A 15,497-nucleotide genomic window follows, 5' to 3' on the forward strand; every position below is an offset into this window, starting at 1 on the left:
TGGTTGTCAAACTCTTTAGCTGTAGTACTCATGCAGATTTTATTTCATTTCTGTTGGGGGTGGGCGAGACATGCCCACCTTTGTGAAACCAAGTAGTACTCAGTAGCTACTTCCTGTTCCATGTTTGGGAGTTGCTCCTGGAGGTGCTCAGCAGACCATTTGGTGCTGGATCAAACCAGAGCCGTCTATAAAGCATATGCTACAACTCATTGGTCTATCTCTCTGACCTTCATGTACACTTACGGTGCACTCCTACCTGGAGGTCACACTCTTAGGATACTTGAGTTGTTAACACCCTTCAGTTGCAATACTTGTTAGAGGTCTGAAACACTTGGCTGATGGCATACAAGTAGACTCACACTTTGTTGTAACGCAGGGTATTGCAAATGGTAGTGTCAATGGACTGCATATGGAAAGAAAGAGGAGGGGGAAAAAGGGCAATGAGGAAGGGGATGGGGAGAGGGGAGTAAAAAAAACAGAAAGGGGAGGAAGGGAACAAACTAGAGTAGATGAAGTCAAGGAGGAGGAAGAGAAGGATAAGAAAAGGCCAAGGAGAGACTTTGTATTGGCTGTGCACAGCACTGGTGACACTGAGCATTATATGGATTGTCAACTGCCACATGAAGGGAAAAGCGATAGTTGCCAAAAGCAAAGTCAACACTTTGGTAAGTTTGCTATAGTCTTGGCCAAGCCTGATGCTTAATATTACAAAGCCAGAGATTTTATACTTTTAGAAAGTAAATCAATCTTCCAGGGCAGTCTGCCTCAATTCATCTATCTCGCGAGTCCAATATCAAAGAAAGGTACCATGCAGTTCATTTACACTGAGATGTGACAGCTGTAGGAAATGGGAGACTCAAAAACATGAGTAATATCATCGCTCTGTATTATCCAAATATTTAAAAAGCCACATCGGAGAGCCAGAGCAATAGTACAATGAGCAGGGATTTGCCTTACACAAAGCTGATCTGGGTTCAGTCCCCAGCAACCCATATGGTACCCTGAGCACCACCAGGAGTGATTCCCTGAGTGCAGAGCCAAGAGTAAAGCCTGCGCACTGCCAATGTGCCCCCCCATCCCCCGCCGCCCCAAGAAAAAGTTAAAAATTAAAAAATTAAAAATAAGCCATATCATGCTCAAAAACTAGAACCTTAGGCTGGAGGGATGGTAGGGTGGGCAGAATGCTTGTCTTGCATACAGTCAATCTGGGTTCAATCCCTGACAACACATCAGTCATCCCTGAGCACTACCAGGAATAACCCTGAGCCTAGAGCTAGAAAAAAGCCCCAATACCACCAGGTGCAGACCAAAAACAAACAAAAAAACAAAATAAACAAAAAAACCCTTGAGATCTCTGAGAGACAGTACAGCAGGAAGGCATTTGTCTTGCATGCAAGTGACTCAGGTTTGATGCCCAGCGTCACATATGGTCCCCAGAGCACTGCCAAAGGCACAAAGTCAGGAGTAAGCCTGTAGCATCACCAGATACGGCCTAAAGACCAAAAAAAAAAAAAAAAAAAAAAAAGTGTGGGGTGGTGAGTGGTGAAGAATGATCACTGTCACTGTCCTCCCGTTGTTCATTGATTTGCTCAAGCGGGCCCAGTAACGTCTCCATTTTGAGACTTGTTGTTACTATGTTTGGCATATTGAATACGTCACGGTGGCTTGCCAGGCTTTGCCGTACGGGCTAGATACTCTTGGTAGCTTGCTTTCCAGGCTCTCCAAGAGGGGCGGAGGAATCGAACCCGGAACCTGGCTCGGCAGGGCTGGCTGCGTGCAAGGCAAACGCCCTACCACCCTACTGCTGTGCTATCACTCCAGCCCGTGAATAATGATAATGGGTATTATATAGGATTGTGGAGACAGTGTGGGTCATACCTACTTGCTACTCATTAGTATCTATTATGTATGATCGAGGGCACCCTTCCATGCCTTAAATCTGCAGCAAGCTAAGACCTCTGCAGTCTGGTTCCCTGAGTAACACTGCAGTGTAAACTCCCACTGTCATTGCTACAAGTCTTCCTTGATCTGGGAGCTCTCAGTATCAAGCTCTGAGCCAGAGAGAGAGAACAAGGAAGAAAGCACTTGTTTTGCACACAGAGGACCCACCATTGATCCCCGTCCCCCCAGCACAGCCCGGAGTGATTCCTGAGCAGGATCAGGAGTAAGCCCAGAGCATCACCAAGTGTGGCACAAACCACGCCTTCCCCCCAAAGAAAAGAAAATAAACAAGTTCCTTTCCTCTCCTTCAAGGTTGTGCCTGACTCAGGCTGGCTCTCTGCCTATAGAGGTAGTCTCTATCCTCAGCACTTGTTTCCAAAATGCAAGCACGGCACCCCAATACCTTTGAGTCGAAGTTTAGTTCATGCTGACGCCAGTCTGAAAAGACTCTGGCTGGGCCCAGTCTTCAGGGGGCAAAGCTGGGGCCCCGCCTCCACTTACTTTAGGGAGTCTCTTTTAAGAACCACCCAGGGTTGAGCAACCCCCTTCTGATTAACACATTCTTTCTTTGCATGTGTTAATGTATTTGTTCAGGTTTGGACGACCTAAGAAAACTTTGCATATCTATGCACTATTTTAGTCCCAATGGTTTTTAAAGTTTTGCTCTCCGGGGGCAGCTTCGGTTCCTCATTTCCAGTTCTGCTAGGGAGGGGAGCATGAGGGTGGTCCTCTCCCACCTATTACTAATAACACTCCAGGCCAAGCGGCTACTGGCCAGAGAGGTGGGGTATGGAGTTGGGGAAGCTCACCTTCCTTTATCCATCAGCCTCCCTCTCCCTGTAGAGGCTCCAGAGACCACCCCCAGGCTGCTCCTTTCCAGGTAGGCTTTAAAGCTAGAGCCCAGCAGGTACAGGGAGAGCACCGGAAGGAGCAATACAACTCCATTTAATTAATAGAGCAAGGAGATCTAGTGGTTGGTTTTTGTTCAACCTACTAAAGAAAACAGCACACAGTACAGATGGATTCTTCTGTCTTACATGAAATATTGAAACTGACCCAAGGTCAAGTGTACAAACAGGAAAAAAGTAACATTGCCCCTCATTCCCTGCTGTTGGGAATGTCAGCTGGTACATCTCTTGGGAAAACAATAAGGACAATTTTTGAAAACTAGGACTTGAGGGAAAGCCAGGTATGAGCCGGTTATGACAGGGGCGACTGAAACCTCATGGGAAGAGGGGACGTTCCGGGCTCGTCCTTCATGCCCTACCAAGGTCACGAGTTGCCCCCCCATGAGCGGCTCTCCAGCACAGCCATGGCTCCAGAAGCACAAGGACTTAATGCAGAACCCGGCAGCTTGCAGCAGTAAAGCGAATGGACTATGCGTTAATCCACACCACCATGCCTGCCCGGAGGGAAAAGGATGTTGCTCCCTTCTGCCTTTTTACCTCTGGACAGAAAGATGGCGGCCGCCTCGGAGCTTTTTGGAAAGCCAGGTATGAGCCAGTCGTGATGGGGCAACTGAAACCTCATGGAAGGGGGGCATTCCGGGCTCGTTCTTCATGCCCTACCAAGGTCATGAGTTGCCCCCCACGAGCGGCTCTCCGGCATGGCCATGGCTCTAGAGCCACAGAAACCAGTCTCATAAATATCTGACTCTCGCCAGAAATACTTCCAGGCTTAATAAGTAAAATATCAGAAATCCAAAATTGTGCGGCTGCAATTGCGGCCACGTGTCATCATTTGATTCTTGTAACCAGCTATAGAAACAAATTATTTCAGAATGTCTTTTCAAGAGGTCTGATATGGGAGTATAAACTCACATAATAATAGTGCATCTTTTGACGAAATAATGAATCTAATCAAAGTAGATAGAGTGTTAACTAGAATTCATCTGCCTCACAGGCATTGGGAGGGCTGGGAGGGAGGTATATTGGGGTCCTTCTTGGTGAAAAATAAGTACTGGTGAAGGGAAATGTGTTTGATGATTGCATGGCCGAGACTTAAACCTGAAAGCTTTGTAACTTTTCCCACAGTGATTCAATAAATTAACAAATAAAAAAAATAAAACTCATACTTGTCCAATATGGTAAAAAACAAAAAAATAGGACTTGAGCTCTTACATGATCCAGCAATTCCACTTCTTGGCATCTATCCCAAGAGCCCAGATATTCTAAAAAGATAGTTGCTTTTGGACCACACCTGGCGGTGCTCTGGGCCTATCCCTAGCTCTGTGCTCAGAAATATCACTCCTGGTCATGCGGGGAGATGGGGGGGAGAGGGGACCATATGGGGTGTTAGGGATCAAGCCAGGGTCAGTCACATGCAAGACAAACACCCTAACCACTACTATACATAGCTCTGACTCTGATATTTGCACTTGTTTGTTTGTTTGGTTGGTTGGTTTTTGTTCACACCTAGCGATCCTCAGGGCTTACTCCTGGCTCTGCACTCAGAATTATTCCTGTTGGTGCTTGAGAGATAATATAGGATGCTGAGGATGAAACCTGGGTCTGCAATGTGCAAGACAAACACCCTACCTGCTGTGCTATTGCTCTGGTCCTGATGTTTGCACTCATGTTCATCGCAGCACTATTCACAATAGCCAAAATCTGAAAACAACCCAAGTGTCCAAGAACAGATGACTGGATAAAGAAACTTTAGTACCTATATGCAATGGAATACTACTTGGTTATTTATTTTTTAAAAAAAAATGTAACCATGCAATTTGCTACTGTGTGGATGGATCTGGAGAATATCACACTGAGTGGAGTTAGAAAGAGAGGAACAGACAAAGAATGATCCTTCACACATGCTGGATATAAAGAAACATGAAAATTAACAAAAGCCCAACAGCAACAGAAATGGAGACATGGAAAAATAGGATGGAAAGGCACTAGGACAACGGAGGAGGAAAATGGAACTGGTGGAGGGTGTGGTGCTGGAACTGGAATGATGTATGCAAGAAACACTACCTTTAACAGCATTGTAAACCGTAGTGCCTAAAATAACACCTAGTGGGTGTTATTGGGACTTAAATTTTAGCTTTATCATTGCTACCCCCAATTTGCAGTGTACAAAAAGGCAAATATAAATCCTTAAGTCAGGACCAAGTACAAGTGATTACAGCCATGAAGATTCACCCAGCTCTTCCAAAGTCTCCATTAAAAATACTAAGTGTTGCACTGTAGCACTGTCCTCCCATTGTTCATCTATTTGCTCAAGTGGGCACCAGTAATGTCTCCATTGTGACACTTGTTGTTACCATTTTTGGCATATTGAATATGCCACGGGGAGCTTGCCAGACGCTGCCATGCGGACCGGATGCTCTCGGTAGCTGCTGGGCTCTCGGAGAGGGACAGAGTAATCAAACCCCAGGTCTACCGCATGCAAGGCAAATGCCCTACCCACTGTGCTGTCACTCCAGTGTTAGCAAAAATAATCTGGTCACATTCAAAAACGCTAGAAATTTGAGGAGCATAGTGCTGGAATTCTGGACTATTTCACAATGTCGAGATATGGTTTAAGCCAGAGATGTATGCATGGAAATGTCATAAGCGAAGGATTAGTCCAATCCAATGTAGAATGCAGCCAAAGTTAAGAAGGCGCACAAAACTCAGGTTGAAGAAAGCCTCTCCCTGGGGTATTTCTCGTCCTTTATTTTTGCCCAAGATCCAAGACTTATGGTTAATTCAGATAAGCACTTGACCTTTGTGGGTGCTTATCCAAAGTCAACCTTCCCATGTCTGAGGGTCACCTGTAACTCATTAATCTCAGCCCAGTATTGTTTTGCAAGGATGTCTGTTCCATTTAAGATAGAAAACTCCTACACAGATAACATGGTAGGTTAATGCACTCACCTTTCATTCCCTGATTTCTGGATTCACACCAAACTCAATTCTGTTATGTGTCAGGATTATGTTTTGATATGTTCCCCATTCCCAGGAGCCATTTGTCTATAGGTCTTTAATTTCTAAAAGGATGTTGCAGGCATCAGCATACTCTTTGGAGCCCTACACAGGAGATTCCAGGGAGCAGAATGGCCCAAAGGTTACTGGGTCAGGACTGGAGAGGAAAGAACTATTTAGGGAATCTTGCTGAGTACAAGCTTCTGCAGGTACCAGCAGTTTTTGGTTACTGAACTCTTAAGATGAAAATAAAGACATCCTCTCTTTTCAAGAAATAAATATATTGCTTTTTATAGAATTCGGGACTGCTACACTGCATTTTCCCTACTGCAGAAACTGTACAGTGAAGAAGAAAACAAGGGAAAAGACACCATATCTTCATAGTCTTCTGAACATCCCACTTTTTACTCATTTCCTTGTTTATTTTCATTTACTTTTTTTATTTTTGCTTTTTGGGTCACACCCAGCATTGTTCAGGGGTTACTCCTAGCTCTGCACTCAGGAATTACTCCTGGCAGTGCTTGGGGAACCATATGGAATGCCAGGGATCGAACCCAGGTCAGCTGCATGCAAGGCAAATGCCCTACCCGCCATACTATTGCTCCGGCCCCTCATTCCCTTGTTTATGATTTAACTGCATCCTATCCTCCATTAGGAAATGGACATCTATGGTAGCACCAGTCACCAAAACCTAGAGGAGAGGCCGGGTCAATAGTACAGTAGATAGGGTACTTGCCTTGCATGCAGCCCACCCAGGGTCGATCCCCCACCATCCCATATGGTACCCCAGGAATTCCTGAGCAACACCAGGTGTGACCTAAAAAACAAACAAATAAACAAACAAACAAAAAACCAAACCTAGAGGAAATGACCATTTCTAGAGGAAAGGATCTATAAGGCAGTGGTGGAACAGAGTGAATGGAAAGCTAGTTCTGGGCTCAGATCTCCAAGGACAGAATTCCAGGCCTGCTGCCCAGTCTTCCCCTCTCCCACCCTCAGTTTCATAGCTGTAAAAGGATTTATCAAAGCACCTGCCACAGAAGGTTATTGTCAAATCCAATCAGGTAGCAACCAGGTAGGTGGGTGTCAGGCATAGATGAAGCTCAGTGCCTAGTAAGTGTTATTGGGACTTAACTGTTCGGATGCTACAGAAACAAAGGGAATTTCTTTCTCCTGTTTTCAAATCTTTGGCTTCCTTTCCCACCACCTGACAAGTGAGGGAACCCCAAATGAATGCTTCTCATTCTTTCTACCTTGTCTGGCCATAACACTCTCCCCCTCCCCACATCCCACTGCATGCCCCTTGAATTCCGACCCCTTAAAGTATAAGGGAGTGGCGGAAGCGTGTGGACATTGCAATCCAAACTGCCTCATTTAATTAATGTGATCCAACCCCTGCGGCTGGCCCTGCTGCCCCTGCCTCAGTCACCCTTGGTGCTAACAAGGGAAAGCCACGAACAAAAGCATTCCCTCTCTTGCAAGCAAAAAAAAAGGAAATGTGCACTGCCGACACATATTACTCGCATCCGTGTAAATGCTTGCCCAGCCCTTGCTGCTGCTTTTTCATGTTCTTGGAGTCTAAGAACCATTTAGAGAAGTCCTGCTGTGCGAGCACCCTAAGGACATGGAAGAGGATGTGTGCAGGCAGCTGAGAAACAGAGCTTCTATTTATGTGGAGCAAGCAGCCTTAGCTCCCTAACAATCCGCAGAATATCTTAATCACACACATTCTGAAGTCCTGCCAGGTGGAGCCCTTAGTGTTTGCCTGCTCACTTTTCTCTAGTTTTTGGGTGGTAAAAAATTCCTATCTTGGGCAAGACCCTGGCCCACCCGGGTTTGTGGTTATTCTCAGATCTGCTGTGACGCTGCCCATTGGGAGGGTTGGAAAGGGCAGGTACCTAAATTCTGGCCCAATTCCTCCCACCAGGAGTGGTCTAAAATTTCTGGGAAAATCAGGAACAGAAGTGGAGAATTTTTGGAAAAATTACCCAGTGGCCTGTCATTGAAACAGCGTTTGTATCATAAACCGATTGCTATGGGGGTGGAGCAGGTAGGGCACTTGCCTTGCACATGGCCTATCTAGGTCTGATCCTTGACACTCAAATGGTCCATAAGCACCACCAGGAGTAAGTCCTGAGTGCAAAGCCAGGAGTAGCCCCTGAGCATTGCCACGTGTAGCAAGGAAGGAAGGAAGGAAGGAAGGAAGGAAGGAAGGAAGGAAGGAAGGAAGGAAGGAAGGAAGGAAGGAAGGAAGGAAGGAAGGAAGGAAGGAAAGCTGCTATTCGGAGTCCTCACTTACTAGGGTGGATTGGAAGGACTGGAATGGGTATTTTGAAGGTCTGGGATTTCCCCCAAATACTTTACACTTTATTCTTGTTTCTTTTGTTTGGGGGCTACACCTGGCAATGCTCAGGATTTACTCCTGGCTCTGTACTCAAGAATCACTCCTGGTAGTGCTTGAAGGATGATATGGAATGCCAGGGATCAAACCTGGTGTTTGCAAGACAAGCATCCTACCCACTGCACTTTAATCTAAGACCAGGACTCTTAATTCTCATTCCCCAAGACAGGAGCCCTTAATGTCTAGCTTCCTATTTGTTTGTTTGTTTACTTGCTTTGTTTTGGCTTCTGGGTCACACCCAGCAGAGCTCAGGAGCTATTCCTAGCTCTATGCTCTAGAATGACTCCCAGTTGTGCTGAAGGAACCATATGTGGTCCCAGGACTTGAGCCATGGTTCACAGCATGCAAGGAAAGTGCCTTACTTCCTATATTATCACTCTGGCTCTCTGGCATTTTAATAAATATTATTACCAGGTTACATTAGGAAAAAAGCTAAAATGAAAACTTATTATTTTAATTAAAAATAAGTACAATCAGTTATTGAGATATTAATTCAAACATAATTTTCTCTGTTCTAGTTCAATGACTACTTTTTTTTTCTTTTTGGGTCACACCCAGCGATGCACAGGGGTTACTTCCTGGCTCATGCACTCAGGAATTACTTCTGGTGGTGCTTGGGGGACCATATGGGATGCAGAAAATTGAACCCGGGTGAGCTATGTGCAAGGCAAATGCCCTACCCACTGTGCTCCAGCCCCAATGACTACTTTCAAAAGGGGTTTGTATTGTTTTTGACTCATGAAGTATTGGTTCTGATTTCTAGAACTGTGGTAGTAACCATGGATATTATTAATAAGAATTAAAATAGTATACTGCTTATTTTTAAGTGATCTAAATAATTTCTTTTATCTAAATATGTATCTATTTGGTTTGGGAGTCACACCAGGCAGTTTTTAGGGCTTACCCCTGACTCTGTGCTCAGGGATCACTGCTGGCAGTGCTCAATGGACTACATGTATATGGTGCTGGGGATCAAACCCAGGTCATCCACAAGCTCTGAAGAATGCATCCATCATTTCTACTCATGGATCCCTGCAGCTAGTCCTTGCCCATGTTGGTTTCTTTGACCTATAGATTGCAATCTAAACAGACCAGTAGAAATGGTGATTACTCCCTCTTCCAAACCCTCGTGATTCTTCAGCTATACATTTCTTCTAAATCTTAACAATTCTTACTTAGAGTTATTTACATCTTTGGGCCAGAGAAGTAGTACAATAGGTAGGGCATTTGCCTTCCAAGCAGCCAATCTTGGTTCGATCCCTGACCTCCTAAAGGGTTCCCCGAGTCCTCCAAGAGTAATCCTTAAGCACAGAGCCAGGTGTAAGCCCTAAGCACTGCTCAGATGTGGCCCCCAAACAAACAAAACCCACAAAATACAAAAAAAAAAGGACTTATTTATATTTTCATTTATTTTATACAATAATGGGCTGGAGCAATAGCACAGCAGGTAGGGCGTTTGCCTTGCATGCGGTCGACCCGGGTTCAATTCCTCCGTCCCTCTCAGAGAGCTCGGCAACCTGCCAAGAGTATCCCACCTTCACAGCAGAGCCTGGGAAGCTCCCCGTGGTGTATGCAAAATGCCAAAAACAGTAACAAGTCTCACAATGGAGACGTTACTGGTGCCCGCTCGTGCAAATTGATGAACAACTGGAGGAAAGTGCTACAGTGCTACAGAGCTTATACAATAGCACTTATATAATAACTGGGCTGGAGCAATAGCACAGCAGGTAGGGCGTTTGCCTTGCATGCAGCTGACCTGAGTTCGATTGCTCTGCCTCTCTCAGAGAGCCCCGCAACTTGCCAAGAGTATCTCGCCCACACAGCAGAGCCTGGCAAGCTACCTGTGATGTATTCAATATATGCCAAACACAGTAACAACAAAGTCTCACAATGGAGACGTTACTGATCCCGCTCGAGCAAATCGATGAACAACAGGAGGACCGAACTCTTACTGATTTATTTTTTTGCTTTTTGGGTCACACCCAGTGATATTCAAGGACTGCTCCCGGCTCTGCACTCAGGAATTACTCCTTGCAGTGCTCGGGGGACCATATGAGATGCTGGGGATTGAGCCTGGGTTGGCCTGTCAAGGCAAACACCCTACCTGCTGTACTATCGCTCCATCCCCTTAACTTTTTTATTGACTCACTGTGAGATAGACCCTTACAAAACTGTTCATGATTGGATTTCAGTCATACAGTATTCTAACGCCCATCCCTCCACCAGTGTACATTTCCCAGTACCAGTGTCCCCAGGTTCCCTCCCATCTCCTTCCATCCCCCACCTCCTGCCTGTCTTTATGGCAGGTCTCTCTCTCTCTCTCTCTCTCTCTCTCTCTTTCTGTGTTTTTCATTTTTGTTTTTTCTCTGTATACCGATGTTTGAATTTTTCTTCAAAATAGCAACAAAGAGGCAGGCAAGAGCATGCAAAAAAGCCTGTATTCAATCCTGGCATTGCTGAGTACCTTCCTTCCTTCCTTCCTTCCTTCCTTCCTTCCTTCTTTCCTTCTTTCCTTCCATTTTGGGGGGGCATACTCAACAATGTTCAGGACTTACTCCTGGCTCTGCACTCAGGACTATTACTCCTAGAGGTGCTCAGGGGACCATATGGGATGCCAGGGATCAAGTCCTGGTGGATCACGTGCAAGGCAAATACCCTACTATCATTCCAGGCCCTCCAGGAGTGACTTTCAAGTCCTCTGAGCACCAAACTGAAAGTAGGTCATGAGCCCCACGGGTGTGACTCCCTCCTTGGAAAATTGAAAACATACAAACTATTCTACTTTTTTTTTCACTTATTTTCTAAATTACTTAGCGCTTACTAAATATTACCCAATAACTCGAGGGCATCTGGGCCAAGGAAATAACTCAAAGAGCTGGAATCCATGCTTTGTATATAGTAAGCCTGGGTTGATTCCTGACACCAGTCTCCTGAGCAACATAATCCACTCCCAAAGATCGGAATAGATCCTGAGCATCACCAGGTGTGGACCCAAATACCAAAATCAAGTCAATCAATCAATAAGACAATCTTTATATCTTACTTTTGAGGAAAATAACAAAAGAACAATCTAGGTAATTTGGGCCAGAGAGATAGTATAGAAGTTAAGGCTCTTGCCTCTCATACAGGAACTCTGGTTGGATCCCTCGCACCACATATGGTTTCCCAAGCACTATCAAAAGTGACCCATTGCTTCTCAACCTTTCAGTTAAGATCAAGTGTAGTATCTATTTTTATCAGTTTAATATCAGAAGTGATCCCTGAATGGTCCTGGTGTAACACAACCCTCAGTTAAGATCAAGTGTAGTAAAAGGTAAAGGTAAAGGCCCTCCCGTATCTATTTTTATCAGCTTAATATCAGAAGTGATCCCTGAATGGTCCTGGTGTAACACAACCCTCAGTTAAGATCAAGTGTAGTAAAAGGTAAAGGTAAAGGCCCTCCCGTATCTATTTTTATCAGCTTAATATCAGAAGTGATCCCTGAATGGTCCTGGTGTAACACAACCCTCAGATAAGATCAAGTGCAGTATCTATTTTTATCAGTTTAATAACAGAAGTGATCCCTGAATGGTCCTGGTGTAACACAACCCTCCCCCAATCTCATTAATTATATTAGTTGTAATTTCTGAGGTTCAGAAAACATGACTGAAATGTTTGAATAATTCCAAATTATGTCCCTTCATTAAGAGTTCAGTTCTCATTTCAGCCCAAAGCAGACCTTTTTTACATCTCATTACAGAACTTCAAAAGAAAATCACTATATTTTCCTTCAAATTGAAATAATATAGTGGTTTTATGCCTTGCACACAGCTGAACCAAATTCTATCCCTGGCACCCCATGTGGTCCCCTGAACCCACCAAGAGTGATTCCTCAGCATAGAGCCAGGAATTAGCTCTGAGCACTGCTAAGTGTGCACCCACCCGGAAAAAAGAACAAAAAAACAAACAACAAAAAAAAAACCAACAACAATTTGCTATTTGGTCAGAACATTAGTATAGCACATAGAGTGCTTGCTTACTCATGCCAGTCTGGGCATATATAGTCTCTTGAGCCTCAACATGAATCATCCCTGAGCATGGAGCCAGGAGTAAGCCCTGAGCATCAATGAGCGTGGCTCCCAAACAGACAAAACAATAAAACATTTGCTTTCATGGAATGAAGGGGAGAGTGGGGTGGGGTTTTGGTTACTGAGTCATACCTGGTGGTACTTGGAGGCCTCTCCTGGCTTAGTGCTTAAAGGATCATGTGGTGAGAGAATCAAACCTAGGACTCCAACATGCAAAGCATGTGTCTCAGCCTTTTGAATTACCTCCCTGGCCCTATTTGCTTCCATTCTTTAAAAAACTAAAAATAATTGAAGGGGGTAGTCCCAGGCTAAGGGCCAAGACCTTACATATGCAAGGCTCTACTACTTTCGATATTCCTGCCTCTGCTTTGAGTCTTGATAGCATCCAATTAATCATTGCTGGGAGAATAATGTATCAGTTTAATTTCATAATCTGAAATTAAAAATCTGCCTAGACTATTATATATACAATGAGAAACCATATGTTAGACAACACATTGTTATCTAAATATATTTAGTGGGCCACAGATCTTTAAACCAAAAAAATTTTCAAAAATTAGAACAAATACTCAAAAATGAAAGTAGCATATACATAATTTCATTCCTAGTACACATGTTTAAAACATTTTTCAACCATGTGTTTCAAATTTCTTTCACCTCTTTCATATTTCAGTCTGTCTTACAGCTTGTGGGTTAAGGTTTTCATCATAAATAATCTTTTGTTCGAGTAAAAAGAATTCATCTTATCTTAGCCACAAGATTCTGAAAACCGCCTCATCACAAACTCTGTCTTTAGGCCAGCAGGGTGCCATCAGCCCTAACAATCATTTTCTATTTCTTTCTAAATATAAACACAAGGATTTGGTGCACAGAGCACCTCACCCACAATTGGATTGCAGTGGGTATTCCCAGATCTTAAAGACACCTGAACGTCTCAGGTCTCCTCTCTCATCCTCACTGAGGCAGGAATTGTTAGACTGAAAGCCATCCCGAGGTGAAATCTGAATGTATTCTGCAAGGAGGCCTGTCCACTTGAAAATGAACACATGACCATCATCAACTGACAAAATTAATCTTACCTTAACTTGCAGTTGCTAAAAACCTCAATAGCCTTTTGAACTGAAAGACCTATTTATGTCCAAAGGCAAGTAAAAAAACGCAATGTTTGAAAGTCAGTGAATAGACATTTACCTGGAAGCATTGTAACTAAACTCCAGAGGGGCTTAAAGCTACCTCGGAAGAAGAAATGGCCACACCCCTCATTTGGTAAAGGCTTGCAGACAAACACCTGCCATTCTCTTCTGTTTCACTCTGATTTCATTAAAGGCCCTCCCGTTGATCGTCAATTTGCTCGAGCGGGCCCAGTAACGTCTCCATCGGAGACTTTGTTGTTACTGTGTCTGGCATATCGAATACTCTCGGTAGCTTGCCGGGCTCTCCAAGAGGGGCGGAGGAATCGAACTCGGGTCAGCCATGTTGGCCGCGTGTAAGGCGAACGCCCTACCCGCTGTGCTATCGTGAAAAATGATCCCCTATTTCACACAAGCAAATCATTTTTCCGGTAGCTGTATTTCTCTTTTGGTGTCTATGGGAAGCACTTGGTGATTTTGCCAGGAGTTTCATCACAGGAGAAAAGGAAAGCAGAATTCTCAAAAACAGGAACAAAGGTAAGTAGACAGGCTGGCAGCCCAGAGGCTGACCTGAGCTTTGCCTCTCCCCAGGCTGCCCTCATGTGTGGCCTTCCAAAGGTGTTGCAGGACATGGTTTTCCCCTTATTTAGAGCAAGTTAAACAACTGAATATACAGGACTCACAAAGATTCAAAAGTTGGAAACGTTAAGACACTCTTACAAGTACTTCTTCAGATTGAAGGACTGCCTTGTGGACACTAATGAGACTCACATCATCCCCAAAGGTGAGGCGCAGGTGTCAGGAAACCACCTTATAATAAACATATCTGTTTGCCCAACAGATATAGAGATGGTGCTTGAACTCTTCACTGGGCTCCATGCTACCAGTTGGGATTACTTCTATGAACAAGATAAGATAAATTTACACCTTTTTTTTATGATAGTGGGACACATACAGTGATTGGGTTAGGGCAACCTACATAAAGGACCATCTTGGAATGCAGCTACACAATATTGCAGAACTATATAACACCTGTTGTTAATTTTGTTGTCTCATTAAGTGAATGCCTATTTGGTGCATGCTGGTCAATGATTCAAAAAAAATTATTTTGAATGTGTATACTTGATTTAGTGTTTTGTTTGGTCTCAGTCAAGTGCTCACGTCTTGTACCTAGAGAGATACTCAAGAATTAAGGCACAGGGGCCAGAGTGAGAGAACAGCAGGTAGAGCGCTTGCCTTGTATGGTTCAATCCCCAGTACTACATGTGATCCCCAAGCTTGCCAGGAGTGATCTCTTGAGTACAGAGCCAGTAGTAAGCCCTGAGCTCTGCTGAGTGTGGCCCAAAAAGACAAAAATTAAAAAATAATAATTGAGGCACATGCAGCAGACCCTACTTTGTTTCCCAGCCAGATTAAGAGTTACAACCAATCAAGGATGGAATGATAGTACAGCAGATATGGCGTTTGCCTTGTACGCAGTCAACCTGGATTCAATAACCAGCATCCTATATGGTCCCCTGAGCACTGCCAGGAGTAGTCCCTGAGTGCAGAGGAAGCAGAATCCCTGAGCATCACCGGGTGTTACCAAAAAAGCCAAAAGAAGGAAAAAAAGAGTTATAACCAATCACCTTGAGGGATGAATGAAAGGCAAAATCATGTCAGCCAAATTAGTTCATCATTTTAGTTACACAAAAATGAAACATCTAAGGGGGAGTTGGTGCCTGCAGTTTTCAGACCTAAAAATTCAGAAGGGAAAACCTATTAAACGCTAACTCAAAATTTTTATTTTAAAAGAAGTAATGATTCTTTTTCATTTTGTTTTGTTTGTGGGGTGTCCACAGCTGGTTATGCTCAGTGGTTACTCCTGGCTCTGCACTTAGAAATTACTCCATATGGGATACTGGGGATTGAACCTGGGCCAGCTGCATGCTAGGCAAGTATCTTACCCACTGTACTATCACTCTGGCCCAAGAGAAAAAATGGTTATTGGTTAACAACACTGAGCTGCATATTCTTTTCCTTCTGATATTGAAATGCACAATATCATTTCTAC

The 15,497-nt window shown here is 44.1% G+C and overlaps 1 pseudogene; it reads left to right on the forward strand.

The window, feature by feature from the left end:
• Positions 1 to 11,435: 11,435 nt before the first annotated feature.
• Positions 11,436 to 11,537, forward strand: LOC130042305 (uncharacterized; annotated as a pseudogene).
• The last annotated feature ends 3,960 nt before the right edge of the window (positions 11,538 to 15,497 follow it).

Source organism: Sorex fumeus, unplaced genomic scaffold (genome assembly GCF_029834395.1).
Source record: "Sorex fumeus unplaced genomic scaffold, SorFum_2.1 ptg000098l, whole genome shotgun sequence".
NCBI lineage: Eukaryota > Metazoa > Chordata > Mammalia > Eulipotyphla > Soricidae > Sorex > Sorex fumeus.